Source organism: Pelobates fuscus, chromosome 2 (assembly GCF_036172605.1).
Source record: "Pelobates fuscus isolate aPelFus1 chromosome 2, aPelFus1.pri, whole genome shotgun sequence".
NCBI classification, from domain to species: Eukaryota; Metazoa; Chordata; class Amphibia; order Anura; family Pelobatidae; genus Pelobates; species Pelobates fuscus.
The window spans coordinates 24875344-24890225 of NC_086318.1; the positions used below are offsets into that span (position 1 = coordinate 24875344).

The 14882-nt window shown below is 44.6% G+C and overlaps 1 pseudogene; it reads right to left on the minus strand.

The window, feature by feature from the left end:
• Window positions 1–1151: 1151 nt before the first annotated feature.
• LOC134585402 (chromobox protein homolog 3-like) lies at window positions 1152–1669 on the minus strand (annotated as a pseudogene).
• Window positions 1670–14882: the final 13213 nt, after the last annotated feature.

Here is a 14882-nt window from a genome sequence, read left to right on the forward strand (position 1 = left end):
ATAGTCACCTGAACAACTTTAGCTTAATGAAGCAGTTTTGGTGTATAGAACATGCCCCTGCAGCCTCACTGCTCAATCCTCTGCCATTTAGGAGTAAAATCCCTTTGTTTATGAACCCTAGTCACACCTCCCTGCATGTGACTTGCACAGCCTTCCATAAACACTTCCTGTAAAGAGAGCCCTATTTAGGCTTTCTTTATTGCAAGTTCTGTTTAATTAAGATTTTCTTATCCCCTGCTATGTTAATAGCTTGCTAGACCCTGCAAGAGCCTCCTGTATGCGATTAAAGTTCAATTTAGAGATTGAGGTACAATTATTTAAGGTAAATTACATCTGTTTGAAAGTGAAACCAGTTTTTTTTTTTCATGCAGGCTCTGTCAATCATAGCCAGGGGAGGTGTGGCTAGGGCTGCATAAACTGAAACAAAGTGATTTAACTCCTAAATGACAGTGAATTGAGCAGTGACATTGCAGGGGAATGATCTATACACTAAAACTGCTTTATTTAGCTAAAGTAATTTAGGTGACTATAGTGTTCCTTTAATATTTATACAGGACCCAGTTTACTGAAATCAATTAATAAAGAGATAATATTTGTGACACTATATATGCCAATATATCTTAATATATTAATATCTATACATTTAACTTAATGGAACTCTATAGGGTCAGTAACACAAACATAGATTGACCCTATAGAATTAAACTAACTATTTAGCATTCCTTGTCCCTTTTTTTTTTTGAGAATATAAAACTATTTATCGAACACTGATCACCAGTATTTACATTAAAGTAAACAATATACAGTCAAGTAACATTCACTACTGTTATTTCCAGACTTTTACTGAAGGGCTGGAACTAAAAAGGCTAGATTAAAGACAGGTCCAAGTCAAAGAATTAACATGCACATCAAGCAGTAGACTACAAAACACTTGCAAGTTTGCATTATAGATGCAGAGATGTTGGTCATTTAACGAAAATTCTATAAAAAGCCCGGACAGAACAAATGCATTATGTACCAGAGCATTTTTGCCGTGTACATCAGGGCACCAAACTCAGAACGGTACTAAAAACAAAAATTCCTCAAAAAGGAAAAAAAACACTGGAAAAAAAGGGGGAAGTATTAAAAAAAAAACAAAAAAACCTCTACATATAAATAGTGATAATTTCATTGTGCTTCATCTTCTGGACAAGAATGCCATGTTAGTCTATCTTCATAAAATGCAATTACAACCTGAGGACATTTCATATTTGCTTTTTTGGCAGGCACCAAGTCTGCTTCATCAGAGTCTTTCCATTTCCTAAGGAACATCAGTTCACCACTGCTGTCAGTTGCTCCAATTATTCGCTCTGGATCCAAGCCTTTGGCAAATCTTCTGGGTTTATCAGCTGATTCTCGTTTCTTTTTTAATTTGCTGTCTTCAGATTCACAGTCCGACACAGATTTCCTTTTGTTGCTGTCTGTTTTCTCTTTGTCGCCTTTTTGAGAATTGAGAAAGGCCTCTATTAGCTCTAGGTTTTCTTCTGGTTCCCATGTGTTGTCTGCATCACTTCAGGTAATATTCAACTTTTCCGTTCACCACTCGTCTGTCTAGAACTTTTTCTACAACAAACTCTACAGGTTCTGCCTCTTCCACCTTCTTGCCTTTGCCATTTTGTTTCTTCCCCATTTTGTCTGTACCCGCTGTCTAACTTCCTCCTTGTCCCTTTTAAATACATTAAAAACTCACCTTATTTTCAGTGCCATACGTGTCAGCCAGCGCTGGCTCGGCCCCTGATCTGCCTCCCTGGCTGACATCATTAGAATTGACAATCTCAGCCAATCACAAGCATTGGATTAGTTAAGATTATTAATTCTGATAATCTCAGCGAAGGAAGCGGGCCTGGGGTTCAGAGACACACGTCACCCTGGCCAATCAGCATCTCCTCATAGAGATGCATTGAATCAAAGGGAAAGTTTAGCGTCTCCATGAATGGAACAAGTTTCAAATAAGTAGAACACTTTAATCAAGCAATAAATCTGCATTGGGGTATCATTGTAAAGTAGTAGAGAATATATTTGGAATTGACCAACAGCTGTTGTTCATGGGCGTTTGTTTCAGTATCTATTGCAGGTGGTCAATAGACACAAGACAACTTGTTTTAACTTAGGGAAGGAAAGATTGATTGACAGTGGTCTCAATATAATATTTTTGGATAAGCTTTTGAAATGATTTCATATTTTTGGATACATTTTCAAAAGTATTTTTCAAAATATTAAAATATAAAAAATATATCAAATAAAATAATAATAATAATAAAAATATATATATAAATAAAATAAAATATAAAAAAAAATTCTAAATATCATATCATCATATCATAGAAAAATATTAAATCATTTGAAAAGCTTATTATCAATATTAAATCAAGGTCAATGTGTGAATGTGTTTCCTTATGCATGTATGTTCTGGAGCAGACACCACAGAAACATATTTATTTTATTTAACAGTTCATATATACCACTCCTGTCCAGAGAGCTTTACAATTTAAATAAATTGAACAATTATTACACAGAATATAAATATACAATACATACAAATATCAAACAAACAATTGGTGCGCAAACAATCTTCTTCTTAGGATACTTAATCAAGTTGTTTTCTTATAATTTACCCCACTGCCCCTTTACATGAAAAATAAATACATATAGTACAGAACATCTATAGAATCAGGGAAATATAAATGCAAATGAAAAGTTGGACTATTGAGATTGCACTCACTAGATCTGGGTGGATTCTATATTATTATACTCTCACATTGAATGTGCTGGAAGGATTGTGATTGGTTGATCTCCTGGATCAACCCAGTAATTGGTTGATCTCCTGGAGTTGGTACCGGATCCAAAATGGACACTATAGGGGGCGGGACCGGGCCGCCGAGCTGCATGGCAGCAGACTAATGTTGCTCCAGGCCCGAACTAACTGGAATGGCTTTAAAATGCCCACAGAGGGCACAAAAAACGGTTTGCCTGCTGCAACAATGTGGAGGACAACACCAGATTTCAGATGATACCAACTGGAGCCCAAAAGCAAGCTGTAAACACCGCAAACGAATTTTGGGGCCTACCTGCGACCGCAAGACCAGACTCGGGTGCACACGAGTCGGTCAGCACAGGTGCAGACCCCCCGCGCTAAGATACAGGCAAGGGAGAAGACCGCCCTGGCGATGGCTGCGGCCGGCTCGGGGCCCGGCCCTGTTCCCCCCCCCCCCGGCCGGTGGGGGATATCCCGGCCACATGGAGGCAGCACGGGCCGAGACGGGAGATCCAGTGCTGGGCTCGGGCTGCCCTCCTGGACTGGCACAGGCTGCCAACAAGGAGCCCGCCAGCAAACAAACACGAAGAGGAAGGGGCACTCGCAGACGAAAACACCCTGACAGAGGCTCAGGCCAACACAGGGGCCCTGCAAATCAGCGACAGGACACTACCGGCGCCTGCTCTCCATACAGGCACCTCCACATGCGTGGTGCCGGAACAGATGGGCCGACTACTTTCCGTGGGGAGCTGACCAGTGCGGCCCAAACGGGCCTCGGCACAGCCGGAAACCGGACGAAAATCCCGCGGTGGCTACCGGCCTGCAGGAGCAGTGAGTACCTGGGCCTCTGGGTTTGGGGTGTCCCCGGAGAGCCTTGTCCCCGATGCCGTGAGCCCTGTGGGGCGGGACTGCGCGGCCCTTCCGGCGGACCGGTGGCCGGGAGCAGCGCGCGCCGGGTCCCAGTGTGTGGCCGGCGCCGGGAGAGACACTGGGACACACGGTTCACTGGGTCTTGGGTGGTGATGGGGAGGTGCAGGGGGTGGACGATCAGCGGACTCTAGGTGTGGGGGTCAGGTGAACGGACTGCCCCCGAGTGCCCACAGCGCCATGGAAGACTCGGGTGCTGGGCTGGGGCTACTTCGGGGAGGACGGATGGTGATCCGGCAAGCTGGAGGTCCCGCTCTTATTTTCCCGTTTTTCTACATACACTGACATCGCATGTTTAAACCACAAATCTGGGGGGGCTGCTGTGTTACAAATAACTATAATTTATCACCGCCTTATGAAGCCGGCTCGTTATATTTGTTTAGCAAGCCTTACTGGCTACTAAGATTTTATATAGCCTCACAATGCTAGACAGAGGGCCTTACCGATTAAGCACACACGGCAGCCTACTTAAAGATAACCGCTTTTTTACATATTAACGTTCTAAGTCCATACAGGCTTCAGTTAGCAATACAATTCCATATTCATAAAATGCTGATACTTAAATTTAAACAAATAACGCATTTGCTCAGATTATATAGCTCATGTTGTAATGCCTATAAGAGAACCCGTACTAAGTCTAGTATGAGCATAAGTTTATGTTTTGATCAATATGCCTTTGCACAGGCGATAATCTGCATTTTTCCACGTGCGCTAACAATTAAGCCTCTACGCAGGCGACTGTTCACACTAATGTTTGATGTAAACTACTGCTTGAGCCCCTGCGTGGGCAACCGCTTGCTCTTTTCGAACCAGTTTGCAATATGCATTCCTATATGAAACAATAAAAAATATTTAAAACAAAATGGACACTATAGCCACCAAGACCACTTAATCTCAATAAAATGGTCTGGGTGCCACGTCCCTGTATTTCTACCGCAGCAATTTAAACAATTGCTATTCTGATGTTTTGACAGCCGCTAGAGGTTCTTCTGTCCAAATAGCCAAATGAAACTTGGTTATTTCAATCAGATGGTCTCATAGAGACCATTTTATTGGCCCAATGTGGCATTTTGCAGAGCACATGCACTAGCCTCCCAGTGCTTTCCTATAGGAATTTTTTAACACTATCAAAAAACACAGTATATACAATATTAAAGTATAAAAAAAATATTCAAGGTAGAATTTTAAAACATTGAAATTAATTAAAAAAATGTTTGACATTTTCCTATTTGGGGCATCACTAAATAGCCTATATGGAAATGAACTGTTGCTGTGGAGAAAAAGACGTGTGTGCTACTCAACGGCATCATAAATAGGGGTTTGAAAGAAAACAAAATTAACTATTCCCTTTTTAACATTTGTTAACAATTCTGATCTGTGGATTGCTTTTTATACATCTTGGAAACAGTGTTTTGGTCAATAAGGACCTATCAGCCCTGAGAATGGTAAAACGTAAACCTAGATTATATTTAATCTTCCACCGTAAGTTTGGGGGTCAATAAAACCAGTTATCTTGACAGCAAGAAGAATAGATTTATCATTCTATGACCTTTGTTTCACTTTTAACTGTACATTTATTTCAATGCCATTGAGTTTTCCAACTTTCCTTTTACATGTGAAGTGTAACTGGTGAAGGTCATGGGATTAGGCCATCTGTGGATGGTATTTCAAAAGCTTTCCTGTTCTCCATCCTTCTCCACCCCCACACCATTCAGCCCACATAACCTCGTCCTCCTCCACTATTCCTTGTATGTCTCCCTGACAGAATGCAAACTGTCCAGCTCAGCAACACGTTTCAGGAGATCAAGGTGACTACCCAGAAGAACTGGGCTCCATTTCTGCTCCTCCTTCTTCTACAGAAGGACATATACCCAACCCGTAGGAATTTCCAGCTGACAGGCCTTGACTTCTTCATGACACAAAAAACAACATTGAAAATACCTTTCTTATAAATTGTCACACATAAAAGGATACATAACTGTATTGTTTTCGAACTCACAAAAAGCAGAGAGGCTATGATAGTAAACATTGATATTTAATCTATTTCATCACTCCTAGCTTAAGTCGCTCGTGTTGTCTTCTGGACTACCAACAAATGCAACACGTTTTTTCTTGCTATAAAAAATGCTCAGGTCTAATTGATTGATAACTCCTACATTTTCAAATAGAAATGAAAACAAAAAAAAAATTATATGCATTATGTTTTTAATTGTATTCATTGCTTAAAGCATACATGTGCATATTATTTTCACTTAAGCTTTTTTGAAACAGCATAAGACGCTCTCTATACATTGTGCAATCAGTTTTCCTAACAAATATATAGTACAGGAGATAAACCTTTAAAAAAAAAAAAATGTTTCCTTCCACTTCTCAGCCAAATTCTCGCAGGGCCGTCTTTAATATTGACTGGACCCTGGGCAAAGCATTTGCTTGGGCCCCCTTGACTCCCTCCCCAGGTGTGCATTCACGTCCTCCACCCCAACGCAGTGGCGGACCTAAAATATAGAGGTGCAAGAATTTTATTGGGCCTCCCTATCACACGGGTGATTAAAAGGTAGATCCCCATCTATCGTGCAACTCCAGAAATCCATTGACAGCTGGGGCTCTACCTTTTACCCATGTTTGCAGGTTTGCATTTAGCACTAAGCAGTTTTTTTGAGTTTGAATATAAACAGGTGAGTTTACAGAGGAAGAGGTTCTATTTCAACTGTCAAAAGTAAAGACAAATAAGTCAATGGGACCTGATGGAATACACCCAAAGCTATTAAAAGAGCTTAGTGGTGTACTAGCAAAACCATTAACAGATTTATTTAACCAATCATTGTTAACAGGAGTAGTCCCAGAAGATTGGAAGTTAGCGAATGTTGTGCCCATTCACAAGAAAGGTAATAGGGAGGAGTCGGGCAACTATAGGCCAGTAAGCCTTACTTCAGTAGTGGGGAAAGTGATGGAAACCATGTTAAAGGATAAGATTGTTGAACATCTAAAAACACATGGATTTCAAGATCAGAGACAACATGGGTTTACTTCAGGGAGATCATGCCAAACTAATCTTATTGATTTTTTTGATTGGGTTGTGGCGAAACCGACCTCGCCACGTGTCCTTGGAGGGGGCTGATTGCCCGCCTCTTGCCTTTGGACTATGGACCAGACTTTATGGGAATGTGATACCCCAGATAGCCATACCATGGAGCCTATTCATATAATGAAAGACTATGGGAAAGACTTTAGCTCCATGGCAATTGTACTGTGTGAGTAGGATCTGCGCGCTATTCGGTAGTTTTGTGCGTGCAGATCCCAGCTATCTGGGGATAGGTGAAATGTCTGTGTGTTATGTGTAAATGTGACTTTATGTATTTTAAAGTGTTTTATGTCGTTTTGCAACCATGTGGTTAATGGAGTCTGCCTTTAGTCCTGGGTAATTGGATTACTTCTCCAATTAACTCCAGGGCAGAAGGGAGGAAACCAGGGTGCATTGTGGGGATGTTTTTCTGCCAGCCAGAAAGGAACAAAAGATACTTTTAGTAACTTTTAAACCCCTGGTCGGATTCATGCCATTTTTTAATATGTTGAATGGATTGATTGTGGATATGTATTTTTATGTAAATGTGATGTATGGTTTTAAAGTTATGAAAGTTGTGTAAAAGTATATTTTACACTGTATGCATAATGGGATTATGTGTCACACTAAGGGGAGGGGATGTGTGGGAGGTAACATCTATGTCATTGGTTCTTTTATGCCTCCCCCTGGGTGTGGCCTGTATGTGTGAGTTGGAAATAAAAGCCAGGCTGGATGAGCCAGTCCAGAGTTCCTGTTTTACCCTCAAAGTGATGTGTCGTCTCATTATTGGGGGAAGGATTTATTGTATGCTGTTCCAGTTGACTGCTAGGAGTACAAGCCTATTCGTATGGTTCCTATTCAATGGTCTACAGCATTCATACGCTTGGGAGAATTTAAAAGGTTTCTCGGATTCGGTGATTGTGGTGTCTGCCAGAGTGCTTGGAGTCCTCAGGAAGCACTAGGAGCATCCATTAACGGAGGTACCAAGTCGGGGTGCCAGGCGATCCGTTACATTGGTGGCAAGCGGTGGGATGGCATCCTAGTGCGAGGAGAAGCAGCTCAGAGACACTGGTAACGTTTGGAATTACAAATTGAGGGCAACGCTAGTATCCGTACAGCGCCCCTGGCTACAGCAGGATGGAATCAGCTAGTTTTTGGACAGCGTTCCATGATGAGGAGGAGGAGGCGGCCGCGGACTACAGGGATGCAGACAGAAAGGAAGTCTGGTATGATGCCCTGGAAGACGCCCAGTGGCGGCGAGGTGAGAGTCTCCCCAGTGATGAGCAGCGGCTACAGAAGCGTGTGGCGATGCGCATGTATCTATTGGGAGAGCAGCCCCTGGATGAGTGGGTGACAAGACTAGAGACCCTGGTATGGCGAGAGATCTGGCTAGACAACGCATACCAGGCCCTCTGGTGGCATACCATTCGACTTACCCCCTGGACGGCCGAGCACGACTTACCGGAGGGGGATGATTATGATGGCCCGGGTTTATTATGGGATGCCTTGGAGGACGACATTGATCTTGGCAGCACGGAGGGGTCTAGGTTTTGGGACATCTACGACTACTGGATGGGCATGTATGTCTGGGCTGACGAATGCGAGGTGAGCAAAGACATGACCCACCTGGTAACAAGGGAGTGGGAGCTGGAGCAGGACTACCAACACCTGCTCAGCTTCGTGCAGCTCCAAACTACCCGACAAGCAGAACCAGACCTCATAGACTGGTCCTGGAGAGACCCACAGATGGCAGGTGGAGATGGGATCGAGGTCTCTCTACTGGCCCTACAGGGATGCTGGGCAGTCGACCCAGATCCCCAGCGGCAGGTTACAGTTCAGAGAGAGGAGCTTGTTACACCCTCTCTCCAGCGGCAGCCTAACCCACCAAGGGGAGACCGTAAGCCCCACACCAGCGCAGATGGGACCGTGGTCTCTGCGCCCAAGTTACAGGGAGCTGAAGGAGCCGTCCTCCCTCCCCAGCGGCAGTGTGATTTGTTGGGAATTGGGAGCCCGGTCTCCATTCCCCAGCGGCAGAGTATCCAGCAGGGAATAGAGAGCCCATCCCCCTTTCCCCCACAGCAGGACTCTGTGCTGGGAGGAGAGACAGTCGGTCTCCCTCCGCAGAGAAGGGAAGTATGCATGGGAGAGGAGATTGTTACCACCTCTCCCCAGCGGCGGATCATTAATGTACAGGGAATAGAGAGCCCAGTCTCCATTCCCCAGCGGCAGAGTGTTCTAATGGGAGAGGAGCTGGTTACCACCTCTCCCCAGCGGCAGCTTAATGTAACTCAAGGGGAGACAGTCGGTCTCCAGCAGCAGAGCGGTGTATTTAAAGGGGAGACAGTCTGTCTCCAGCAGCAGAGCGGTGTAACTCAAGGGGAGACAGTCGGTCTCCAGCAGCAGAGTTGTGTAACTCAAGGGGAGACAGTCGGTCTCCAGCAGCAGAGCGGTGTATTTAAAGGGGAGACAGTCGGTCTCCAGCAGCAGAGCGGTGTAACTCAAGGGGAGACAGTCGGTCTCCAGCAGCAGAGCGGTGTATTTAAAGGGGAGACAGTCTGTCTCCAGCAGCAGAGCTGTGTAACTAAAGGGGAGACAGTCGGTCTCCAGCAGCAGAGCTGTGTAACTCAAGGGGAGACAGTCGGTCTCCAGCAGCAGAGCGGTGTAACTCAAGGGGAGACGGTCGGTCTCCAGCAGCAGAGCGGTGTATTTAAAGGGGAGACAGTCGGTCTCCAGCAACCAGGCTCCAACCAGACTACTCCCGTGGTAGTGCTGGCAACAGGACAGAGTACCGCTGGTCTCTGCCCCCTCAGCAACCTACCAAGGCAGCCTACCAGTCCCCCACACAGCCGTGGTGAGGCACCTGAACCTGGACAAGATTCTCCCTCACCCAGGTGTAGTAACTCTTTATTGTGGGTGGGCTGCTCTGCTGTTTCTGTCTTGTGGGTGGGCTGCTGGACTAACAAGGGCACTGACCGGCAGGAGGTCAAGTACCCTGTTAGTCTGGGGGGTAAAGGGGAGAAGTGTGGCGAAACCGACCTCGCCACGTGTCCTTGGAGGGGGCTGATTGCCCGCCTCTTGCCTTTGGACTATGGACCAGACTTTATGGGAATGTGATACCCCAGATAGCCATACCATGGAGCCTATTCACATAATGAAAGACTATGGGAAAGACTTTAGCTCCATGGCAATTGTACTGTGTGAGTAGGATCTGCGCGCTATTCGGTAGTTTTGTGCGTGCAGATCCCAGCTATCTGGGGATAGGTGAAATGTCTGTGTGTTATGTGTAAATGTGACTTTATGTATTTTAAAGTGTTTTATGTCGTTTTGCAACCATGTGGTTAATGGAGTCTGCCTTTAGTCCTGGGTAATTGGATTACTTCTCCAATTAACTCCAGGGCAGAAGGGAGGAAACCAGGGTGCATTGTGGGGATGTTTTTCTGCCAGCCAGAAAGGAACAAAAGATACTTTTAGTAACTTTTAAACCCCTGGTCGGATTCATGCCATTTTTTAATATGTTGTTCCCCTGAATGGATTGATTGTGGATATGTATTTTTATGTAAATGTGATGTATGGTTTTAAAGTTATGAAAGTTGTGTAAAAGTATATTTTACACTGTATGCATAATGGGATTATGTGTCACACTAAGGGGAGGGGATGTGTGGGAGGTAACATCTATGTCATTGGTTCTTTTATGCCTCCCCCTGGGTGTGGCCTGTATGTGTAAGTTGGAAATAAAAGCCAGGCTGGATGAGCCAGTCCAGAGTTCCTGTTTTACCCTCAAAGTGATGTGTCGTCTCATTATTGGGGGAAGGATTTATTGTATGCTGTTCCAGTTGACTGCTAGGAGTACAAGCCTATTCGTATGGTTCCTATTCAATGGTCTACAGCATTCATACGCTTGGGAGAATTTAAAAGGTTTCTCGGATTCGGTGATTGTGGTGTCTGCCAGAGTGCTTGGAGTCCTCAGGAAGCACTAGGAGCATCCATTAACGGAGGTACCAAGTCGGGGTGCCAGGCGATCCGTTACATGGGTAACTAAAATTATAGATCAGGGTGGTGCAGTAGACATTGCTTACCTAGATTTCCGTAAGGCTTTTGACACTGTTGCACATAGAAGGCTTATCAATAAACTGCAATCTTTGAGTTTGGATTCCAATATTGTTGAATGGGTAAGGCAGTGGCTGAGTGACAGGCAACAGAGGGTTGTAGTCAATGGAGTATATTCGAAGTTTGGGCTTGTCACCAGTGGGGTACCTCAGGGATCTGTACTTGGACCCATTCTCTTTAATATTTTTATTAGTGATATTGCAGAAGGTCTTGATGGTAAGGTGTGTCTTTTTGCGGATGATACTAAGATATGTAACAGGGTTGATGTTCCAGGAGGGATAAGCCAAATGGAAAATGATTTAGGTAAACTAGAAAAATGGTCAGAGTTGTGGCAACTGACATTTAATGTGGATAAGTGCAAGATAATGCATCTTGGACGTAAAAACCCAAGGGCAGAGTACAGAATATTTGATAGAGTCCTAACCTCAACATCTGAGGAAAGGGATTTAGGGGTGATTATTTCTGAGGACTTAAAGGTAGGCAGACAATGTAATAGAGCAGCAGGAAATGCTAGCAGAATGCTTGGTTGTATAGGGAGAGGTATTAGCAGTAGAAAGAGGGAAGTGCTCATGCCATTGTACAGAACACTGGTGAGACCTCACTATGAGTACTGTACACAGTACTGGAGACCCTATCTTCAGAAGGATATTGATACCTTAGAGAGAGTTCAAAGAAGGGCTACTAAACTGGTTCATGGATTGCAGGATAAAACTTACCAGGAAAGGTTAAAGGATCTTAACATGTATAGCTTGGTGGAAAGACGAGACAGGGGGGATATGATAGAAACATTTAAATACATAAAGGGAATCAACACAGTAAAAGAGGAGACTATATTTAAAAGAAGAAAAACTACCACAACCAGAGGGCATAGTCTAAAATTAGAAGGACAAAGGTTTAAAAATAATATCAGGAAGTATTACTTTACTGAGAGGGTAGTGGATGCATGGAATAGCCTTCCAGCTGAAGTGGTAGAGGTTAACACAGTAAAGGAGTTTAAGCATGCGTGGGATAGGCATAAGGCTATCCTAACTATAAGATAATGCCAGGGACTAATGAAAGTATTTAGAAAACTGGGCAGACTAGATGGGCCGAATGGTTCTTATCTGCCGTCACATTCTATGTTTCTATGTTTCTATGGAATATGTTTGTATGTGGTGTTGGCGTGACTGCAAGCATGTATTTATGTGCAGTGTTGGTTTTTGAATGCAGGGGTGTATTTACATATAATTTTGGTGTGTAACACAGAAGTGTGTTTGTACGTAGTGTTGAATGCAGGGGTGTATTTGTGTGTAGTGTTAGTGTGTGAATGCTGAGATGTATGCACATATACACACACGGAGATATATTTACAAACTGAAACACATGCAGACACACAGATACACAACCTGACACACATGCAAATATGCAGACACACACATAGATACACCGAAACACACAAAGAAAACATACAGATACACACACAGACTTCATAGAGATACACACTAACACTAACAGATATACTGGCACATATAAAGACAGACAAACTGACACATACACGCACATAGACATACTGACGCACACTGACAGACATAATGACACACACACTGACAGACATACTGACACACACACCCTGACAGACATAGACACACACTGACAGACATACTGACACACACACACACACTGACAGACATATTGACACACACACAGTGGTGAAATAAACCTCGCCACTGGTTCTTGGAGGGGCCTACTTGCCAGCCTCTTGCCTCAGGACTATGTCCCCTGTGTTAAACTTTGGTTCAGGACTATGAAAAGGCTATCTTTGTGACTTTTTCCCTGTATGGTTCGGTATATAGGGCTTACCGAACAGATTAGACTAATGCTGTTCATATACCGAACGGTTCGACCACCCAGAACCGTTGTGTGCTGCTTATTGCCCTTATTAACCTCGCTAACCACAACTTTCTAAGTGGTTAGCTGGTGTCATGCCTTAATTATGATATCCCCTTAATTCCTGGTTCCACGGAGCTTAGCCACACCTCTTCATGCCCCGGTCTCCCTATTTAATCTGACCGCACCAGCTGCTCAACGCTGGATTAATGAACTACGTTCCGTACTCACGAACCGGCTGCAACATCGTTGTGAAAGCCTGCTGTTACCGGACCGGACTGGAAGACTTCAAGTTCCCTTCACCTTTCCTCAACCACGGCTAAAGCTGACCTCTATCCATGCAGGATAAACCGCCTCTGAGGAAATCTCGGGAACCAGTGTTCTATGTGCCGGAAGCTAAGTAAAACCTCTGTGATAAGCGTTACATCTCAAACTGTTATTTCCTGTCTCCAAAGTCCTTCGTTAAAGCCAACCGTTACAGCTAACTTCAACTCATACTTGTCTCAGTTAGCTGCATCTATCTTACTTCAGTTAAAGCCTATGGAACAGTTAATTGTAACTTCTTATCACCTAAATTGATTATTACTACTAAAGGACTCTTGCTACTTCAGTTATCGTTTACTCCTTGTCAGGGACCAGGAACCAGACAGAGACAGAAGTAGATGCAAACACACCTTTATTAATAAATAACAAATAATAAACAAAAGCAAAGTCCAGGAATCAAGCAGGGGTCAGTCACCAGAGCGGGTAGTCAGACAAGCCAGGATCAGGAGCACGGAGAGCAGCGGAGTCAGGAACAAGGCCGGAGTCAGGAACCAGGATCAAACAGGAAACACAGGAACAAGGAGACTTCTGGGAAACAGGAAACCACGCAAGGGCAAGGAGGTTCTGGGCTTAGCTGCTAAAATAGGCAGAACTGATTAGCAGCAGGGTTGATTATTACTCACAGGTGAGTAACCGTGGCAACAAGCAGAAGCAGCTCATAGTAATTGCAGCTGCAAACTCAATCACTGAAACAGACAGGTTTGCTGTTTTAAAACAGCAAAGAAACCCTGACAGTACCTCCCCCTCAACGATTCCCCCCATCTCTGTTGGTGGGTCCGGGCTTCATGGGGAAGCGGGCGTGATAGGAACGAAGGAGGGATGGTGCATGGACATCAGAGGCTGGAACCCAGGAGCGTTCCTCTGGACCGTATCCTTTCCAGTGCACCAAGTATTGGATCTGTCCTCTGAAGACCCGTGAGTCAATGATGCTGCGTATTTCATATTCCTCATGATTGTCAATCAGAACAGGACGTGGACGTGGCACTGAGTTGGTGTAGCGATTACAAACCAACGGTTTCAAGAGGGAAACATGGAAAACATTTGAGATGCGCATGTTAGCAGGAAGGTCAAGTGCGTAAGCTACAGGGTTAACCCTTCGAAGTATACGAAATGGCCCAACGTATCGGGGTGCCAGTTTTTGTGAGGGAACACGGAGGCGTAGGTTGCGGGAAGACAGCCAGACCCTCTCTCCGACCTGATAGGTAGGTGCAGGAAGGCGTCTGCGGTCGGCCTGGAGTTTGTAGTTCTGCATTGCGCGTTGCAAAGAACTCTGAACCTGCACCCAAGTGGAACGGAGTTCCCTGAGATGTCCCTCCAATGCCGGTATCTCCTGTGGCAAGAACGTATCAGGCAACATGGACGGTTGAAACCCATAGTTTGCCAGGAACGGGGATAGGCGGGAGGAGGCATTAATCGCACTATTGTGGGCAAACTCCGCCCAGGGTAGCAGATCAGACCAGTTGTTCTGGTGGTCAGAAATGTAGCAACGCAGAAACTGTTCCAGTGTTTGGTTAGTTCGTTCCGCTGCACCATTGGATTGCGGGTGGTAGGCCGAGGAGAAGGAAAGCTGAATTCCCATTTGCGTACAAAAAGCTCTCCAAAATCTGGACACGAACTGGCTACCCCTATCTGAGACTATCACTTTGGGTAACCCATGCAAACGAAATATCTCCCGACCAAAAATTGTTGCAAGTTCTTGGGAAGTTGGTAGTTTTTTCAAGGGAATGCAATGCGACATCTTCGAGAATCGGTCAACAACCATGAGAACGACTGTATTGCCACGAGAGACCGGAAGATCTACGA